Raw genomic sequence first — 19,805 nt, forward strand, 5'->3', positions numbered from 1 at the left:
AGAAGGGGCAAGTCATGCAGGGCAGGGTCTCCAGTCCGAGCTGAAAAGGTGGGTGCTACAAGGACACAGACCGCTCACCGCCATGCGCTCCTTGGGCCTGGCCACGTCCATCAGCACCATGGGGTGGCCGGAATGCAGCCTACAGCAGCCCCTTTGACAGGCAGGTCTGGCAGCCTCGCCTGGGTTTTTTACATTGGTTCAAAAAAACAGACTCCTTACGATGAACTTTGAGGTCACACCCAGGTAGTTGTGACTGACTCATCCAGGTTTTGAGGGGACTCTCCTAGTTTTAGCACTGCAAGTCCCTGTCCCAAGAAACTGCTCCATCCTGGGCAAACCAGGATGATTGGTCATCCTCCTCCAAGTATGAGCCATCTCCACAATCCACCTAGATGGATTTCCAAAGACTCTTGTACCCACCTTTGGCCTTTCAGCAAGGATGGCTCACTGGGCACCAGCCCTGGCGGAGCCCCCAAATCAAGCAGAAGGCGTGACTTTCCTAGGTCAGTCATCTCTCCAGATGCCTTCTCTTTGCCCCGGTCTGAACTCACACCCTCTCAGCACCCCATCTGGGAACCCATGGCTCCAGGGCAGTTTTGATCCTTGCTCCACCTCCCCCAGCCCTGGATTCCACGGTCTCCCTGATTCTCTTACTGGTGCTTTGGAGCTCATCACTCCATCTTGGTATGAGGGTGCTCCTGATCCCTGAATTTCCACTGTCGCTGTTAAGATTCCCCATGGATTCCTGCCCTTGGGCCTTTGGCTGCCCCTCAGCTGGTGACCAACTGGCCAGCCCAGCACTTGTAAAGGAGGCATCACTGGTGGAGCTCACATGAATGGAGATTTTCTTTCTCACCTAATCTGAGCTCCTGTGCAATGCAGAGGTCAACCCAGGCTTCGCACATACAGCTCCCTCTCCTTGGAATACCTCCCCACCTTCCCTTGGCCAACACCTGCTCGTCTTAAATGCCCTCCATGCGTACAATCATGAATTAATCGCCTGACTTCCTCACTGGACTCTGAGGTCCAGGAAGGCAGAGATCATGCCTCTTATTCATCACAGTATCATGAATGAATAAACAGAAGAAGACCTTCTGCCGTCTGCTTATATCCTTCCAGGAAGAAAGAGCTCACTTCCTCCTGAAAAAGCCCATCCATCTGTGCTCAACCCTGAGTGTGGGGGGGGAGACTCCAATTTCATTTTTCTATGTTGCCCCAGTGTGGGCTACAACTGCATCCAGTCATCCACATGCATGAGGTAGCACCAGGTACCACTGAGAGCCCTCGTGTGGCCTGGAAAAGGATCTGGAGAACATGTCCCATCTTCTCCAAGCTCTGTGACCTTCTGGAAGATGTTTATCTTCTACTCTGATGTGTAACCCAAACCTAACTCATCTACAAAGACAACACAGAGCACAACCTAGGACTAATGTGAAAGTCCCTTAGTGTTCAGGGAAATGCAAATTAAAACAAAAATGTGATTCCATTTCTTAACCTAGAGATTTTAAAATATTTAACCACATCCAGTGCTGGCAAGATTGTGAGGAAAGGGAAACTCTCGGACTCTGCTGGTAAAACCTTGCATCATTTCAACCATTTTAGAGAATGATCTAGCAGGATTTATTAAAGCTAAAAATATATAGTCCCTTTGACCCAAGAGCAATGCTACTTCTGGGAATCTATCCAACTGAAGTAAAAGTACCAGTCCAAAAGACGTATGAACAAAGAAGTGTATTGTAGAATTGTTTATAGTAGAAAAACGAACCTGAAACTTTACATGTTATGGAATACTACACAGCTATCACAAAGAATGAAGTAGATCAGTGTGTATTGACTCAGAAAGCAATGTAAATATTTTGAGTGGGAAAAGCACAATATAGGGAAGAGTATGTATGTTTCCATTTTGTTACCCAAAAAAAGCAATAACAGCAAATGGGCCACATGCATCTGGAGGCCTCAGTAAGGCAGGGGTGGGGCCCCAGCACGTCAGCTCACAGTCGGCTTTGGGGTGCACAGACAGCAGAGAGCCCCCCAGGCACCGTCAACTAGGACAGGTCCCGCTGAACATAAAACTCAGCTCCTCACAAGAGCGCCCAAACACGGAGGTCTCCTCACAGGGCGGGCTCTTCTTATTTCCAGACAGGAGTCTAGGCACCGTGAAGGCCATCGCAGAGTCTGTGGGCACAGCGTTTGGGCTCCATCTGGACTGAGAGCCAAGCACAGCCCGCGAGAGGCAGCTGTTTCCACAACCCTACCTCAGTCGCTCACACGCGCGCGCGCGCACACACACACACACACACACACCCCACTGCGAAAACCTGAGTGAGCCAGCCACCCGTCATGGGCAGATAAAATAAGGTGAACTGACAGGATTTCTTTAGCAAACTGTATGAAAGCCTGAGGCTGGAATGAAAAGATTTGAAGCTTAAAGAATTAACATGCAAATGCGATTTTCAGCCTAATGGAGTGTAACTCACAAATCAATGCCTTTGTGAAAGGGAACGGAGGGGCACCTCCAGACCCCTCCGCCCAGGCTGGAGCCTTTGTTACAACCTCAGGGAAAGGTTTCCCACCACCTGGGCTCACTCCTAACGGAGCCAGCCGGGGACCTGGGGCTCCTTGCTCGGCTTCTCTGACCCGAGCCTGCAGAGAACAACGCTGACCAGTCTGGCTTCTGACCCCAAATTCATTGTCAATCTAGTCTTCTGGTATTTAAAATTGGGGGTTCATGAGTAAAGTCTACAGTTTCAAAATACAGATATTATAGTCAACCTTGTGGAAAGGAATTACCCCCAAACCGTTAACAATCACTGGCCCTGGGGAACAGGATTGGGAATGGAGAGACTTTACTTTTTATTCTGTGTATTTCTGTGTTGGTGGGATATTTATAACAAGCCTATATTCCTTTGTCATTGAAAATTCTAGAGGGGAACAGATGTAGCTCAGTAGTTGAGCTCCTGCTTCCCATGTACAAGGTCCTTGGTGCAATTCCTAGCACCTCCTAAAAAAAAAAAGGAGAAAGACTCGTTCTCTGGATATAAGTCTTTTGATTTGTTTTAGTTTTACTGTGCCTTGGTGCCTGAGGTTTAGAGGATGACAAACCATCAAAACAGGGAAGGAAAGTAAAAGCCCAGGGATGGGGGAGGCTGACGGGGACATTTTACTAGTCATGTAGCACGAGACTGTCAGGGGCTAAGTGCCCTGGTCTCCTGAAGCCTGGGCAGTGCTCTTTGCCTCTGCGATCTTTAGGCCCCAGCTCTGACCAGCATCCCCCAAACACACAAATACTTGGGGACTGGGAAGTACCATCTCAGGTTGGCCTTGGCCTGGAACTCTGCCTGCGTCTCAGCCACCTGTGGTTTCTGGTCACCCCCAGCCCAGGAGTCCTGATATTATCAGACACACACCTCAGCTTCTCTAGGAAAGGGATGGTAATTACAGTGAGCTGGTTATTATCAGCCTCTCGTCAGTTCTCCTCCGAGATACACACAAGATGTGGAAGAGGAGAGAGAACCCTCTTGGGAGAAGGCCAGCCTGCCTTGGCCTGGCTGGTGTCTTCTGCCTTACCTCTCCCCTTTGCTTTGCACCCAACATTCCAAACCCAGGGAATGACTAATCGAACAAACACCCAGTGCTAGCACTCCTAGTACTATCGCGGTACGGTTCAGCTAGGATTACACGCACAGATCTGGACACTAGCCTTCGGAATCAGACCCTCCAAGGATGACGCTCAGGCACCTGCATTTGTGCCTCCCCTTGAAGACTCCCTTTTTCACAATGCAGTGTCTTAGCAGCCTATGCTTGCCTGGCCCATCTGACTCTCCTCAAATTAGGACCCCTGAGCAAGGTCTTTGCCAGCAATTGGCAACAGTGAATTGTCTTTCAGGTGAATGTTGGTTGGTTGGAATTGCTGCAACAAGGCTGGCTTAGAAGTAGGAAGGGGACTCACTTCAGCTTTTGGCATCCTCCATAGTCTTGGATGAGGAGGCCCCTGCTTTGCATTGCATGTGTAGGTGGGAGATTTGTTTTGGCAGAAGGAACAGACCAAGCATCGATTCAACTAAGTCAGTCAGACTAATGGTAGATGCCAATTGTGAGCAGCTGACCTTGCAAAAGCATTTCAAGACCAGAAGGCGAAGGGTACAAGCTGCTTGGCATTTCCCCAATAATGTCAAATTCACCACATGCCTTAAGCCAGAAAACTCTGGTCAGACACTCCCACCCCTTTCAGCTTCCAGGGTGGCTCCGGATTGGTTAAAAATGCCTGGTAAACCTTTAGTCAAAGCTCACGGTGAAAGGAAACTCGGCCATAATTGACTTTTCAGCACTTCGGACAGCACCTGGTGGCTTAGCCCAGAGCTGTGGGATAGGTGCCTCAAGCTTTAGCAGCCTCCAGCAATGGGAGCTCAGCCTTTGGCCTCCCTAGCTGCACCCAACGGGCCACCAAATTTACCCAAACTCTGAAAGACAATTCACTGTTGCCAATTGCTGGCAAAGGCCTTGCTCAGGGGTCCTAATTTGAGGAGAGTCAGATGGGCCAGGCAAGCATAGGCTGCTAAGACACTGCATTATGAAAAAGGGAGTCTTCAAGGGGAGGCACAAATGCAGGTGCCTGAGCGTCATCCTTGGAGGGTCTGATTCCGAAGGCTAGTGTCCAGATCTGTGCGTGTAATCCTAGCTGAACCGCCCCGCGATAGGGCTAGGAGTGCTGTCAAATTTACCCAGGGCCGGGGATCGTGGAAGGGGATTCTGTTCAAACCACTTCTGGCATTGAACACTCATTGAGACCAAGGGTGCTGTGTTGGTGAGGTCAAAGAAACTAGAGCAGGCCACCAGTCAATTCCCTCCAGATAGGATCCCCCTCACGACAGATCAGCATCAAGTCAATAGATACAGGTGGAGTCACGCTGCACTGTCCATGCTGCCTCCAGGTACAGGGGGGAAGGAAGGTTCAAACCCAACAAATTTTTCAAATTATGCTCATCCATTTTACCTTTTTAGTGATAAAGATAATGTATGCAAAGGTCAAACAATAAAGAGGTGTAGAAGGAAGAGGGTAATATCCCCTCCAGTTTAGCTCCCACCACCACCATCACCACCTCTCCGTAGGGTGTTTGTTAACAATTTGGTGTGGCCCCTTTCACACCTGCGTTCTCTATGCTCATAGGGAAACACAGGTACTAAAATTTGTCTTTTCAATGAAGAGTATACTATGACTATCTTTCTTGATCAGAACAGTAAGTCTGATTTATTCTTTTTAGTAAGTGCATATTATTCCATGTGAATGAATATTATTAAAAAACATTAATAATATAATTAATATTTAATAATATGTTATTATTGAAACCATCAATAATTCAACAAATATTTGACTCAGCAATATCCAAACACTGACCAAATCATTTCGAAGTGGCAAATTCCATGTGGGTAGACTCAAATTCACGTGACTTTATTTGTCACAATAATCCTGTGAGGTACATGGAATGACTCCTATTTTACACAAGATGTGTTGAGGTTCAGAATCCAGGTTTGTTAGTTGTAAGTATTGAGTTCTGACTCACTCTCTTGCCAGATACATGGGCTTGAGCTATTTTCTGAGCCTCTGCCCTTCCACTTCCCCATCTGTCAAATGAACTTAACCACAGCCCCTGCCTAGGCCTACCCAGAAGATTGTTGTGTGGATTAAATGAGTCAGTGTAGGGAAAGTACCTGGCAGTGCAAAGTGCCTGGTAGAGAATAAGTGTTCAATAAAGAACAGACATGATTTCTACCTTGATTCTGGGGAGGGAGGCCTGGACCCCACTTGGACAAAGTCCAGGAGCATTCCCAAGGCGCATGGATGCAACAGGTGCTTAAGCTAGTTACACACCACACCCGGCCTGGGCAATCTGGGGAGGTTCCTTAATTAAGAAGCAGCTCTTCCCACCACCTGGCACTGCCTCTCCATTTCCTGGCCAGAGCTACAGCGTTGCCACAGCTGGTGCTTTGCAGAGGAGATCTGAGAAGCATTAGCACTCTCTGAAGCCCACGCTCCCAGGCCCACTGGGGAGCTCACCTCTCCATCTGCCACAGGCCCCAAACCGAGCAAGCACAGAGCAGCCACAGTGCAGAAGTAGTAAGTAGGAGATGTATTTGGAATGTGCTTGTGATTACTGAGGCAGAGGCGGCTGAGCTCTGCAGGCTGTATTCCCAGCAATCGCTCCTCTTGGTCAGGCCACCAGGCCACTTGTAGAGTTTTCATGGCAACCTTTATCTGGTGGCCATTCTGACTGTGCTCCTCTCTGTGGCTGGGCTTGCCCGGGAGCACAGGAGCCTAGCAAGCTGCTGCCATCTGTTCACAGCCTGCTGCTTTCAAGCAACCTAGGGCAGGAGGACGAGTTAGGTGGAGTAAAGAGCTGGGACATCAAATGGGACGCACTGCTCTGTTCCCCCCAACACACACACACACTGCCCCCAGTTCAGACGTGAGAACTTCATCTTCAAAGTATGAATTGCTGGGACCAGCAGACAATAGTGCCAATTTTTTGGCTTCTGAGATAAAGAGACAAAGACTGTGAGATTTGAAAGTTGATGGATTCAGCAGAATTGATTTACCTCCCACTCCCCTGCCTGATACTATGTAAAAGGGCTACAGGCTCTTAGAAGAGAGGACAGTTGGAGGGAAAATAAGTGAATCTACAGGATAAACCTAAGTCTTCTCCTCTCCCTACCCTTAGGCCAAGAAGAGGGCAAGAAAAGAAACAGGAGAGCTCCCTCTGAAATGGAGTGAAGGAGGGAAGGGCACTTGAGAAGAGAGGAAATCTGTATAAACACTGTTTGCTGGTTAGTTTTGATGCTGGAAACCTGAAGGTGCTTCCTGCGTCCCCAGGCAGGGGGGCATGGGCGAGCTGGTGTGGTGTAGCCAGGTCTTAGTGGGAGCCAGGGCTTCCCACCACCCCTGGAGTCTCTCCAGATTCTCAGGGATGCAAATGACGCAGAGTCCCCACTGATGGACTCAGAGAGCAGCTGGCAGTGAGGGACTCTGGGGTGTAAAATGCTGCACATCAGAAGAACGCAGAATGCCAGAAGGAGAGGGAGCCACTGTCCAGGGCTTCACCATACCAGGATGTTCAGCAAGGAGCCCCCAACCCGCCTGGCCTCCAACCTCCCACCAGCCCACAGAGCTGGCCTGCAAAGGAGGACACGACCCCCCCCCCCACTACCACCATACTGCCAATCCCAAAAGCACACCTTGTCTCTCTTTGGTGCCAGAGGAAGCTTCTGAAGACCAGAGGTGGGCTAGGTGTGTGCTAATAGTCCTAACTGTACCCTCAAAATAACTGAATAGGCTAAGAAAAGTTGGACTTTGAGAAATGCAGTAGCCTTCACTTCATCAGCTGTATGACTGGAGTCAGAAAATATATTCAGTTCTAGAAATCAAGAGCATCACACTTTTTCCACAACCAAGTTTGCAACCATTAAAATCCCAAACCTTTACATAGACAAGTGCCAAAAATTATTATGTATCTCCTTGTGAGAGGGTGGTTTTTCCTGGTGGAGCCTTGAGATCAATACTTCACCTATGACTGAAAAAGACAGGAAATATTTTAGAATGCTCAGAAAGAAGATAAGACTATCATTCTATCTAAGAATATCTATATTGGTAGCGATAATACCATGGAAAGGGAAAATCTTAGCTCGCTTCATGTCTTGTGATGAAAACTTCTGTTTCTCTGCTAAACCTCACATGGAACTCAATTTGGGTTCCCCCAAGAAGCTCCTGAGATAATGGATTGAGAACAAGTAGTTTGTTCGAGAGGTGATCTGGTGAGGTCCTTAATTCACTGGATTTCAGATATTTTTATTGAAACCAGAATAAGAAATGCAGTTTATAGCATGAACCAGCACACATATATTATTCATTTAAAAAAAAAAAAACTTACTCAGGAGAGTGGATGTAGCTCAGTGGTTGAGCACCTACTTCCCATGTACGAGGTCCTGAGTTCAATCCCCAATACCTCCTAAAAAAAAAAAGTAAACTTTATTTTATCATCCTCGTGAGGCACTCTGATATTTTCTATTCTGGGACAGTCTGTTTCATTTTTAAAAGATCCTGGCGACAACCCACTAAAATGATGGACTGGCTCTAGGTCTCCATGGTAACTCCACCACTACCCATACATAGACACTCCTAAAATCCAAGGCTGGAAGAGAGCGGGATGGAGGTGAGGAAGAGTCAGAGGAGGAAGATCTATAGGTTTCAGGGACTGTTCCAGAGCCCCGCCCCCCAGTCCCTGACCCCCTTCAGTGGAGGATGTGTGACAAACACGTGGGACTTTGCCACCTTCTGCTACAGCAGAGGCCATGCTGCTGATCAGCTCCCAGAAGATGTCGGGCTTTATGCAAATCAAAAAGAAAAATATAATTGTCCCAACTGGGAAAAGGGCCAAAGGCATGAACTGGCACTTGGGAAAAAAAGTGAAATATGTGACAGGGACACGGTTTATTAACTTGTGAGGCCTCCCCCACCCCCAGCTTTCAAGGACCACTTGTGTCTGCAGGGCTCAAAGGACCAAGAAGGAAAGGAAATAGCTTTTGAGAAGGGTCTGCTTAGAAGAGTTCTTTGAGAGACACAAGTAGAGCTGAGATTCCTTTCTGGGCTACCTGACTGTGCTTCTCTGATGAAGCCACTCTGTGCTGAGCCTGGGAGCCTTGGCTTCCCCTGGAGTCACCAAGGAAGAGATAAGCAAAGGCGTGACACTCAAGTCACTTGAACCCCCCAGACCGGAAAAGATGAAAACGCCAGTGATGGCAGGACCTGTTGCTATGTATCAAAGTTTAAAATGCATATGCCCTCTGACTCAGAGGTTCCACGCCTAGGAATTTATTGAAAGAAATCATTGGGAAAGTATGTGCGTATATTTACCAGAAGGTGAAAAGCTAAAAACAACGCAATGTCTATCACGATGTTACCTACCGCTTACTGTGTTCCAGACACAGAGGTTTAAAGCCTTCATTTTAGTTCATTCTCCCATCAACTCTATGGAATGTATGTTGTTGTAAGTTTAAGCAACATGTCCAAAGTCAGCAGGACCGCCAGACAACAAGCTTGTTCTTTGGTTATATAAAATATAACAACCTACTATAGAGATATTTGAAAAAGTTCATTTATTGAACAAGTGCTCAACAAGTATTGAGAGCCTCGTCTGAGCCAGGATGCTGATTATACAGAGATAACTGAAACTGACAAGGGAAGCAGTTGTGGCTCAACTGATAGAGTGTCCACCTACCATATGGAGGATCCAGGGTTCGATACCCAAGACCTCCTGACCTGTGTGGTGAGGTGGCCCATGCACAGTGCTGCCGCGTGCAAGGAGTGCCAATTCACGCAAGGATGTTCCCCGTGTAGGGGAGTCCCACACATAAGAACTGCACCCTGTAAGGAGAGCCACCCCGTACAAAAGAAGCGCAGCCTGCCCAGGAGTGGCGCCAACCACATGGAGAGCTGATGCAGCAAGATGACACAACAACTACAACAACAAAAAGCAACACAGTTTCCCAGTCCCGCATGACAAGAATGCAAGTGGACACAGAAGAATATACAGGGAATGGACACAAAGAGCAGACAATGGGGGGAAGGGGAGAGAAATAAATAAAATAAATTAAAATAAAATAAAATAGAAACCAACAAAAATTCCTGCCTTTCAGAAACTTAAGAGCTGAATGCACTGATATGGGAAGATGGCTACAATATCATGACAAGTGGAAAAATCAAGTTAAATAACAACATTGTGTGTATGTATAACATGACCCATTTATTCATTCATTCAAGTAATATTTATTGAACAGTTACTTTTTGTCAAGCACCATGCTGGGCCTTTCACCTGTGAGACTCTCAAGACCAGAGATTGGGCTCTTCCTGTCTCCTTATTTGCGGTTCAGCCCAGGGGCAGACACAGAGCTAGAGCCATCAAAATGTTTGTTGATTGAATGAGTGAGCAAAAGAAAGTAGGGTGCATTAAAAACACTAGGCTTTGGAGCAGGATACTTCCTTTGCTCCCAAAAGGTATATATCCTTTAAATTTGTATACAAAAGTAACATTCTTTAAAGTAAAAATTAAAATAACTTATAACTATAGATAGAGAAATCCTTCCACCTCCCCACAAAATAATTCTACACATTAGAACTAATCTTTTACCATTTGTTGTACAATTTTCAGAACCCCGACCATGCTCCCCAAAGATCTCCCTCGTTCTTCTCACAGACTCTTCATTCATTTTATATACTTTTCAATTGTAGAATTACTTTATTTACTTATTGGATTACCTGTTGGGTTAGCCACAGTTCTCTAGGGAAACAGAACTGACAGGAGATATCTGTAAGTAGTATGAGATTTTATAAAATTGTCTCACATGACCGTGAGGATGCACGAGTCTAAACTCCACAGGGCAGGCTGCACACCAGAGGCGCCGATGAAGGTCCCTGATGAGTTCCCAGGAGACGCTGGTGGTCTGTAGTAGAGATGGGGATTCTCTCAATGTTGAAAGCACTTGCCCTTTTAAGGTCTTCAACTGATGGGATGAGACGTCACTCATTGCTGATGGCAATCTCCTCAGATGATTGCAGATGTAACCAGCCATCTATGCAATCAACTCACTGATGAGTAAAGTCCAGGAAATGTCCTTGTATTACAGTTAGCCCAGTGCTTGCTTGACCAGACACTGGGCATGATTACTTGGCCGAGTTGACACATTAGCCTAACCATCACACCTGTTCACTCTCTGTACCCCCCCCAAACAAAATGTAACCTCCGCTCTCAAACCAAAGAACAAATAAAATGACCTTTACTACCTAGAGTCAACCACTAAGTCTAAAGATAGAATTTTTTCAATTTAGGGGTAACAATAAAGGTCTCTACTTTTCCCTCATTGTACTATTCCTCCTCCCCCACCCCAAATCTGCCCCTTAAAAGCTCGAGTATTTTGTGTCCTGGTGTTTTTTGTTGGTCGTGTTATGTATTTTTGTTTTGTGTTGTGTTGTGTTGTTTTGTGCTTTGTTGTGTGTTTTTTTGAGGCTGTGATTCAGCAGACCATATTTTTATATCTATCTCAAGGCCCATGGGTCAGACCTTCTGTCCTTAGGATTCTAGAGGTAGTGAGAAGGTCAGCACATGGACTAATCACAGCCTGGGGTCTTGCCCTTCAGCCTCCCACTCTAATGGGGCCTCTGCTTCCCCAAAGCATCAGAATTGCAGATGCAGATAACTGGGATTCCATGAGACATGAGTATATGTTTTCGCTAAAGATGTGAGAGGAAAAAGCAATTAAAAAGGCATCAGTTGTGCTTTTGTGTCGACTTATGTTCTTAAAACTAATTATTTTTTCATTAAGGCTCGCAGCCTTCATCAGAGGCTTTGTCACATAGAAATAACTGACAAGCTTGACTCATGGGTATGAAATGAAAGCCTTAGCAGAAACAAAATGTGCTCCACAATTATGTACAGCCTTAGTTTCTAAATAATCAGGACCAGCACTCTTATGTAGAGCTATAAACTTTGGGCTTAGAAATGAAAACACATATAATTCATAGTTTGCTAATCAACTCTTTGTCATGTGAAAATTAGCCGAAGGCGTTATCATCCTTGACTTTTGCATGTATCTGCTTGGTCTGCGTCCAATTATAGACCTCTCACTATTCTAGAAAGATGGGACCAAATATAGTAGATTAATCACTGTTGTTTATTTCCTCTTTCACCTGAGATCCCATTTAAATGAAAATAGAAGACCCACAAAAGTTATAAATTCACACCGGTAAAGACAACAGCAGGAGTGCATCAGCAGACAAGAGATAAATATAAATATATTTCTCAAGGATAGAAAGTAAATGAATGTGTGATAACAGGTGAAGCAGGGCTACCACTTCTAAGAGTGTGCATGGAAATATATACCCAGAATGCCCAGGAAGCAATCTACCTTCCAGAACCCTATGGATGAAACTCAAATTTCTACATTAGTGGAAATAAAATATGGGGCTGAAAACGGGGTCATTGTGTTGATTATCTACATATGGAAAGTCTGAACCCACCCCTGGACCAAAACTCTTAGCAGCCAGGTGCATATAATCGAGCAAAAGATTGAAGTATCAAAAAAAAAAAAAAGATTGAAGGATCAAGCTCAAGGAAAAATTATAGGCCCATGTATTAGTTACCTATGGCTGTATAACAAACTACCCCAAAACCTAGTAGCTTATAACAATACACATTTATTATCTCATAGTTTCTATGGAAAAAGAACTAGAGAGTCTCTTAGCTGACGATTCTGGCTCATAGTATCTCATGGGATTGCAGTCAAGACATCATCCAGGGCTACAGTTATCTAAAGGCAACTGGCATCAAAGGATCTCCTTCCAAGATGACTCGCTCGCTTGGCTGCTGACTGGACACTTCAGTTCCTTGCTGACTGTTGACAGGAGACCTCAGTTTCTCACCATCTGGACTCTTCATAGGGATGCATGAGTCCTGATAAGGCATTGGCTTTCCCCAGAGAAAGTGGCCCAAGAGGGAGAACAAAGAAGAAACTGCAATGCCTTGATGACCTAATCTTGGAAGTCATAAGCAGTTACTTTTTCCACATTCTATTCATTAGTATCAAGTCACTAGGCCCAACTCTCACTCAAGCAAAGGGCAATTAAGTTCTACTTCTTATGAAGCAGGCCAAAAAAGTCGTGAACATTTTGAAACCACCACATCTTGAACAAAAGATCTCCCCATTTTAGCGTGTAGAGGTCTTCTGGCTCCCTAATCAATATCCCTAAAGCAAATTCCACCACTTCCTAGAGTACCTAAACCACCATGTACACCATATTCTAAATATAAACTATCAACAAAAATACAAGATTTTTAAGAAAAAAAACTTGCAATATAAAAGAGAAAGAATCAACAATAAAAAGAGAAAAACTGATACCTGAGGGATTACAGATAATTCAGTAAATAGAAGATAAATTTTAAAATCTAGTATCTTCAGAGAAAAAAGATATAACTTCCATTATAAAAATAAAGTGATTTTACAAAATAGAAACCAGCAGAATACAAAGAATTCAAAACAAAAAAAAAGAATGGCTAACGTTTCAAAGCTAATAGCCCATAAAGTACAACAAAAGAAAAGAGACAGAAAGGATGAATGAGAAAAATAATAGGCATTCTGGATAAATCTGAGAGGTCCAACAGATATTGGATAGCCAATGGGACTCCCAGAAAATGAGATGAGAAAAAAAATTTGTTTTAAACTGGAGAATATATCAGCACTATAGAACATGAGTATCAAGATTAAAAGGTTTACAGGTTTTCAAGCATAATCAACAAAAACGAACAAAAACATCCACACAGATCATTGGGAAATTTCAAAATGTCAAGGACAAAATCAAAGCCCTTTGATCTTCTAAACCAAGACTTGGCAAACTATAGCTCATGTACCAAATCTGGCCCACCACTTAGTTTTGTAAATAAAGTTTTATTGGAACATAGCTGTCTTAGTTTCCTGAAGCTAAAGTGACCATGATACATTGGGTTGGCTTGAACAATGGAACTCTATTGGTACACAGTTTTGAGGCTAGGAGAAGTCCAAAAGCAAGGGGTCATTGCTGATCCCTTTCTCCCCAAAGACTATGATATTCTGGACCTGGCTGCAGAAGATCTCTGGTCCTTGACAATGCACATGATGTCTTCTCTTTTCTGCTCTGGGCTCCATCAACTTCTGGCTTCTTCCTGTGGCTTTTTCTCTCTATGCCTGAACTTCATTCTTCTTATAAAAGACTCCAGTCCCATGACTCTTTCTTTCTATATCTGAATTTCATCCTTCTTATAAAGGACTCCAGTAATTCAGATTAAAGTACAATCTAATTCAAATGAGGCATACCTTTACCGAAATAACATTTTCAAGAGATCCTATTTACATTCAGCCCACACCCACTAGAATGTGAACCAAGAACAAGAATAGGTCCCACCTGGGTACATAATTCAACCCACCACAATAGCAATATCCATTTGTTTATGTATTGTCTATGGATGCTAACACACAACAGCAGAGTTGAGTGGTTAGGACAGAGACGTAAAATACTTTCTACCTGACAAGTTATGTAATTTTTGCTTTTGCTAGCCCCTGTTCTGGAGAGAAAGCTTCTAGAAAGGAAGAGATAGACAAAAATTCACACAGAAAAGAAGAAAAAGAACTTTCCATAAGCATCATTGAAGGCCAGAAGACATTAAAATAATGTCATCAAAGTTCTGAAGGAAAATAAATTTTAAATCCTAGAATTTTATACCCAGCCAAAGTATCTATCAAATGCCAGCATGGTATAAAGGCTTTTCAGATATTTGGAATATTCAGATATTCAAGGACTCAGAAGATTTTCCTTCTATGTACCCTTTTTTCAGAAGTTGTTGGAAGTTGTTCTCTGGACAAAGGAGGGAGTAAATCAATAAACAGGAAGAGATGCAGAAGAGAGTGGCTTAACTAAAACAGCCCTTAGATGACAGCTGTACAGTGTGTCTAGAAAGCATTCAGCCAGGTTTGCAGCAGGAAGATAGAGCGATAGGGAAGTAGAGGAATTAGAAAGACTTCATTTGAACTTTGAGAATTTAGGAGGTAATGGGGGCAGTACACGAAGGCAACTGCTATCTTTGTGATTTATGGATCTGTGCAGGGGGCTTGACAATTAATTATGGCAATCTGAGCTTGACCTAAAGAAGACAACCACTTTCCCTGGAGGGAGGACCCATGACAGAGTCTGGATGTTCTTCTACCAGATACTTGGTGGACCTACCACTAGGGAACCAGCCTCATGTCTAAAGCTCATTTCTTTTCACTAATAGGGCTACTCTCGGCCCATTTGAGTCTCAAAGCTTGGCAAGGACGTGAAACTCAAGCTGAAGACTTTTTTCCTGGCAAAGGCCCAACCCAGAGTCCTACTGCCTGCACAGTCCAGGGAAAAGGAGAGCTGTTTGCTAGCTCTTGCTGGCTTCTGGGTCCTGGAATCTATGAGAGCAGTATAAGAGAAGGAAACTTGAAAATGCTCTCCAGAAGAAAAATTCTTTTACCCTTCGTCTGTGAATTCCCAGTCATATCCTCAGGCCCATTTTTTCAAAGCCAAAGACTTCATCAATATTTTTAACCAAAGTCTCTTTACTCTGGAGGGAAATTTCACAAACAGCAGAATGACTTGATGACAGTTGGTTTAAATGACAACTTTTTTTTCTCTTCACAAAATTTTCGTTTTCCAGATGAGGAAACTGAAGTCAGAGAGGTGATGTCATACATTCAATGTCACACAGTTGGTCTCAAAGCTGGGATCCAAAACGCAGGAAAGCCTGGCTCCAAAGTCTGGCTTCAAGTTTCCACTTCTCTTCCTTTCTACTCAAGGAGGAGGCCCATCTCTGAGAAGTTCTCTCTAGGTGTCATTCTAGTCTAAAGTTTCCCAGTTTCTGCATGTCTTGATTTACAATTCCCAGTTTCTGGTGGAAAGAATCTGATTGGCCCAGCCCAGGTCAACCATTCCCCCTTGGGCCAATCAGCTCTGGCCAGGGACAGTGGAGGCTGCTGGGTAACCACGGTGAGTCCTGAGAGCACTTCCCGGGGAAGACAGAAGGTGTGTGAGCTGGAAGGCCAGCTCAAGAGAGGTCTGCTACTGGTGAGTTCAGCATTCCTAGGCCTAACCGATTGAGTTCATATCCCTATATACACAAACATCTATAGCTGTATAGAATTGTGACTCCCAAACCCTGAGCAAACCCTTTCTCTGGACCAAGAGCAGAAAATAGAAATGCATCTCCTTTTTTCCTGGGCTCCAGCATGGGGTGATTACTTGGCAAATAGCCCCGTCACATTCGGTCATCTTGGACATTTTTCCTATCCAGCAGCTCCTCTTCCCAAATGGACACAGAGACATTTCTCAAAATGTTCTGCTCAAACAAGCATGTGACAAAACAGCTTGTCAGTTTGTCTCATTCTTGCTGAAATGAGGCCGTGATGTCAAAATCCAGTCCTTTATTCATTTAGAAAGGATCTGATAATGGAGCGCTGGTTTAATTTCCCGGGGAAAATCAGATGCTTCTTGATGAGTGAAGCTCCCTGTAACCCCGAGAAGAGGCGTAATTATCTTCCTGAGAGTCATTCCCTTGCGGCTCCCCTAATTAATTGTAAAATATAGACAAGGCTGTTCAAAAAGTAAGTTTACAAGGTTAATTACTGATGTATTATGTGTAGCACAAGCATCATGTCGGTAGGACAGTTTTGTTGGGCACATTTGATAGAGTAACTGATGACGTACTTTCTCCAGGCCCCTCCTCTCTGTCAAATGCATGAGTTGAGAGAATGACTGGAGAGTTACGTCTCCCTTTGGCAGGCTAGATTTCGAGGTACACCAACATTATCAAGGGAAATAACTCTGTCTATGACTGTGGTCTCACCTAAAAATGACTACGCCCTTGCACACGTACAAGTTCACAATACACAATCACACTTATGTATGTACACACACGAGTATGCATACACACAGGCATGTGGACTCACACACACGTGTGCACTCCTGTGTGCAAACACACACACACACACAAACAGATGTTATGCAGAGGGCACAACATCAAAATCTGGAGAACGGATTTCAAGCCTCAGCGTGAGACATGGGTGTATTCTTGCTTGAAGGCTGAGCCACTAAACAACGTGCTGCATCCCCTGCATATCTCCCGCCTCCTACTGGAACGGTTACTACTTAGAGCCTCCAACTTTCCTCTTTGGAACAAAGATGTGTGTACCTCTTCAGAGACTCTCTTGCCCTCGTGCATGGGTAATTCACGTGGGGCACATAAGGATTGGTTGGCGACTAATTGCCTAATGCTGTATCTCCCAAAATGCCAGGAGCCTACAGGAGCATAAGGCGCCAGATAGGATTCCAAAGGAAAAGAGCACAATCCTTCTTTTTCCTCCTTTGCCGATAGAGGCTCTTAGTGCAAGGTAAGGAAGGTGGGTTGCTGTGGCACGGACTGTAACTAAATTATGTCAGTCCAGGTGAGGGTGTTGCAATGTGGGGAGAAAGGGAAAAGTCTGAGTCCCAGCTTGGGCTTGAAGCAGCATGTATTGCTAACGGCGAGGGCACTTCCCTCCTCTCCCCGGATCCCACCTCTGCACGCCTATTCCCAAACCCTTCCCAAGCGTGGCTTACGTGGCGGAATGATCGGTCAGGGCCCACGTTTGCCTAGTGAGCAGGGTCACTGCTCCATAACAGCAGAAATGCCAGCTCTGCACTCCCCCGCGCCCGTCTTGCCTCAGCCTGGAGGTCAACAGATGGACGTCAGAGGTCGCAGGGGCCCCGCAGGTCTGGCCAGGAGTCTGTGAGAAGAACAAGGAGAGAAAGCTTTGACCTCTGTCCACAATGGCCCAGAAGGCCTCAGGCCGCAGGGCTTGGTGATGGCCCTTCACCCAGGTGAGGGGAGGAAGGGGTCAAGAGGGCCTTGGGGTTTGATGCTTCGAGCCCTGGGTGGATGGAGGAGCATTGGCAGGAGAGGGGGGCCCAGCAGGAGTGTGCACGTGCACACACACTGACCCACATGCCACGCCTCAATGGTCAGCAGATCCTCACCCTCGGAGAAGTTCCCTCCCATGACAGTTCCCATCTGTGACTTAGACAACAGCAACAGTGGCTGTGCTCAGTGGTACTGTGTAGGATCTGTGAACAGCACTGCAGTGGGTGAGAAATTTCCAGACCTCCAACAGCTCAATGAGGTGTGCAAACAGAGGCTCAGAGAGGGTGAGCCATTTGCCAAATGTCACACAGCCAAAAAGTGAGAGTGGCATCTTGTCCCCCGACACAGAGGCCAGTATTGCTTCTGCCTTCAATTAAGGCTGGAAGGAAAACGTGGAGAACATCTTGCCCAACCCTTTCATAACCTTTCTTTACAGCAATTTGGGTTGTAGTAAGGAAACTTCTTTTAATTGTTCTTTTTGCTGCCACCTTCCTATTTCCTTCCTCCAGAAAGGAGAGCAGCCAGAGATATTATTTTGACATATTTCCTGAAGACGCTGTTTCTAGAGGACTTGCCTGATAAAAATGATATATTTATTTGGAACCACCAAGAGCTTGCTGAAATGAGGAATTTATCTGCATAGCTTTTGTTATTAAAGTGATTCTTCTTGTTTATTTCCTTCTAAGCTACTGATTCCATCTATAATACATGAGTTTCAGGTAATAGAAATTTTTCATGTAAGTAAATATTTTAATAACAGCATTATGGTCTTGGTTCTGAGTGTCACAGGCAACAGCCTGGCGGAGTGAACAAGCACCGCCCTGGGAGCCAGGGCCTGGGGTCCTTGTCCCCACTCTGCCTCTGTGACCTTGGACAAAGTCTGCGGTCGCTGGGCCTGTTTCCTTATCTGCAAAATGTGGTGGCTGCCACTGGCGGTCCCTGACTCGCAGGGGCCGCTGTGAAGATGAGATAAAACGACAGCCCTGAGGGTTCTTTGGGAGAGGCTGCAGGCTTTCCTCCAGATGGGCAGAGTTGGCAGGGGGCATTAGTCAAAGTACAGGCTGACTGCTGTAACCGACTCAAAAAAATGCAGCAGCTCAAGTAGCCCCATGTGCAAGGTCATCCAGAGGCTCAGGTAGGCCAGTTGCTGCAACCATCCTCTACCGCGAGCTTCCGTCCCTGAACACAAAGTGGCTGTTGCGGTCGTTGCCATTTCCCAACCCACAAGGAGTGGCAAAAGGGAATCAGGTCAAATGTCTTCATCTCGAAGGCGAGGACCCAGAAGTTGCATCACCCCCACTCCAGTCCCATGGACCCAAACTTAGTCACCTGGGTCCCTTGGCTTTCCTAGCCACTAGGAAATCTGGGAAATGTAGTTTCTAGCTTGGTGGCCATATGCTTAGCTAATGCTCAGAGGAAAGAGAGAATGGCTACCAAGGGACACTTAGCATCATGGGGAAATACAACTGCTCATAGGACTGGGATGAAAGGACCACAAGACCTTCAGGGAGCAGGGGCACGACGGGCCTGCACTCACACACCTGCCTTGCACACTCAGGCACATATCTGTCCTCATGTGTGCACACCTGCGAGCCAAGACTGGCCCAGCCAAGCAAGATAGAGAGCAAAGTGCAGCACACCTCCTGGCATTCCAGGTGCACCCCAGAGAGAGCGTGGTGGTCTATGGTGGTGGGATCAAGCTAAAGAGGGGTGATGGGTACATACCTATTTTGCCTTTCCAGCCCCGGGAGAAGAGGGAGAGAACAGTCTGTGGCCCACGAAGAAGGAGAAGTCCGAACAGGCTGGACGTGGGAGGGTCACAGGCTTCAGCACATACCTGAGTACACCTGCATGTCCTCCCTGCTCCAGCCAACTGGCAGCCACGCGCTGCTGATCCTCCAGCAGGGCTGCCTCCACCTCCTCGACTCCCATCAAAGCGTGCTAACTTGAACCTTGGCTGGTGGCCACCCCTCCAGCCACATGCACTCTGTCTGGACTAAAATCTGATGCCCCAAACAAACTAACACTGGGTCTCGACTAAGCCCTGAGCCCTGACCCCGCTCAGCTGTCTCTGCTGTGAACGCAGGAGAGAGCACGGCTGGTGGGTGCAGCAGCCATCACAGCCCTGCCCCAGACCCCATGCCCACCCCCCGGCAGGGCTCTGAAGCCTCCCCAGAGGAGCAAAACATCTCGAATGTGAAGTCATCAAGTGGGAGAGAGTGTGCGAGTGTGAGCGTCGCACTAGCAGAGGCACGGTCCCTTCCACCGGGTTGTGTCTTCTGCAGACAGACCACCCAAAGAACAGCCTCC

The sequence above is a fragment of the Dasypus novemcinctus genome, chromosome 21 (genome assembly GCF_030445035.2).
Source record: "Dasypus novemcinctus isolate mDasNov1 chromosome 21, mDasNov1.1.hap2, whole genome shotgun sequence".
NCBI lineage: Eukaryota > Metazoa > Chordata > Mammalia > Cingulata > Dasypodidae > Dasypus > Dasypus novemcinctus.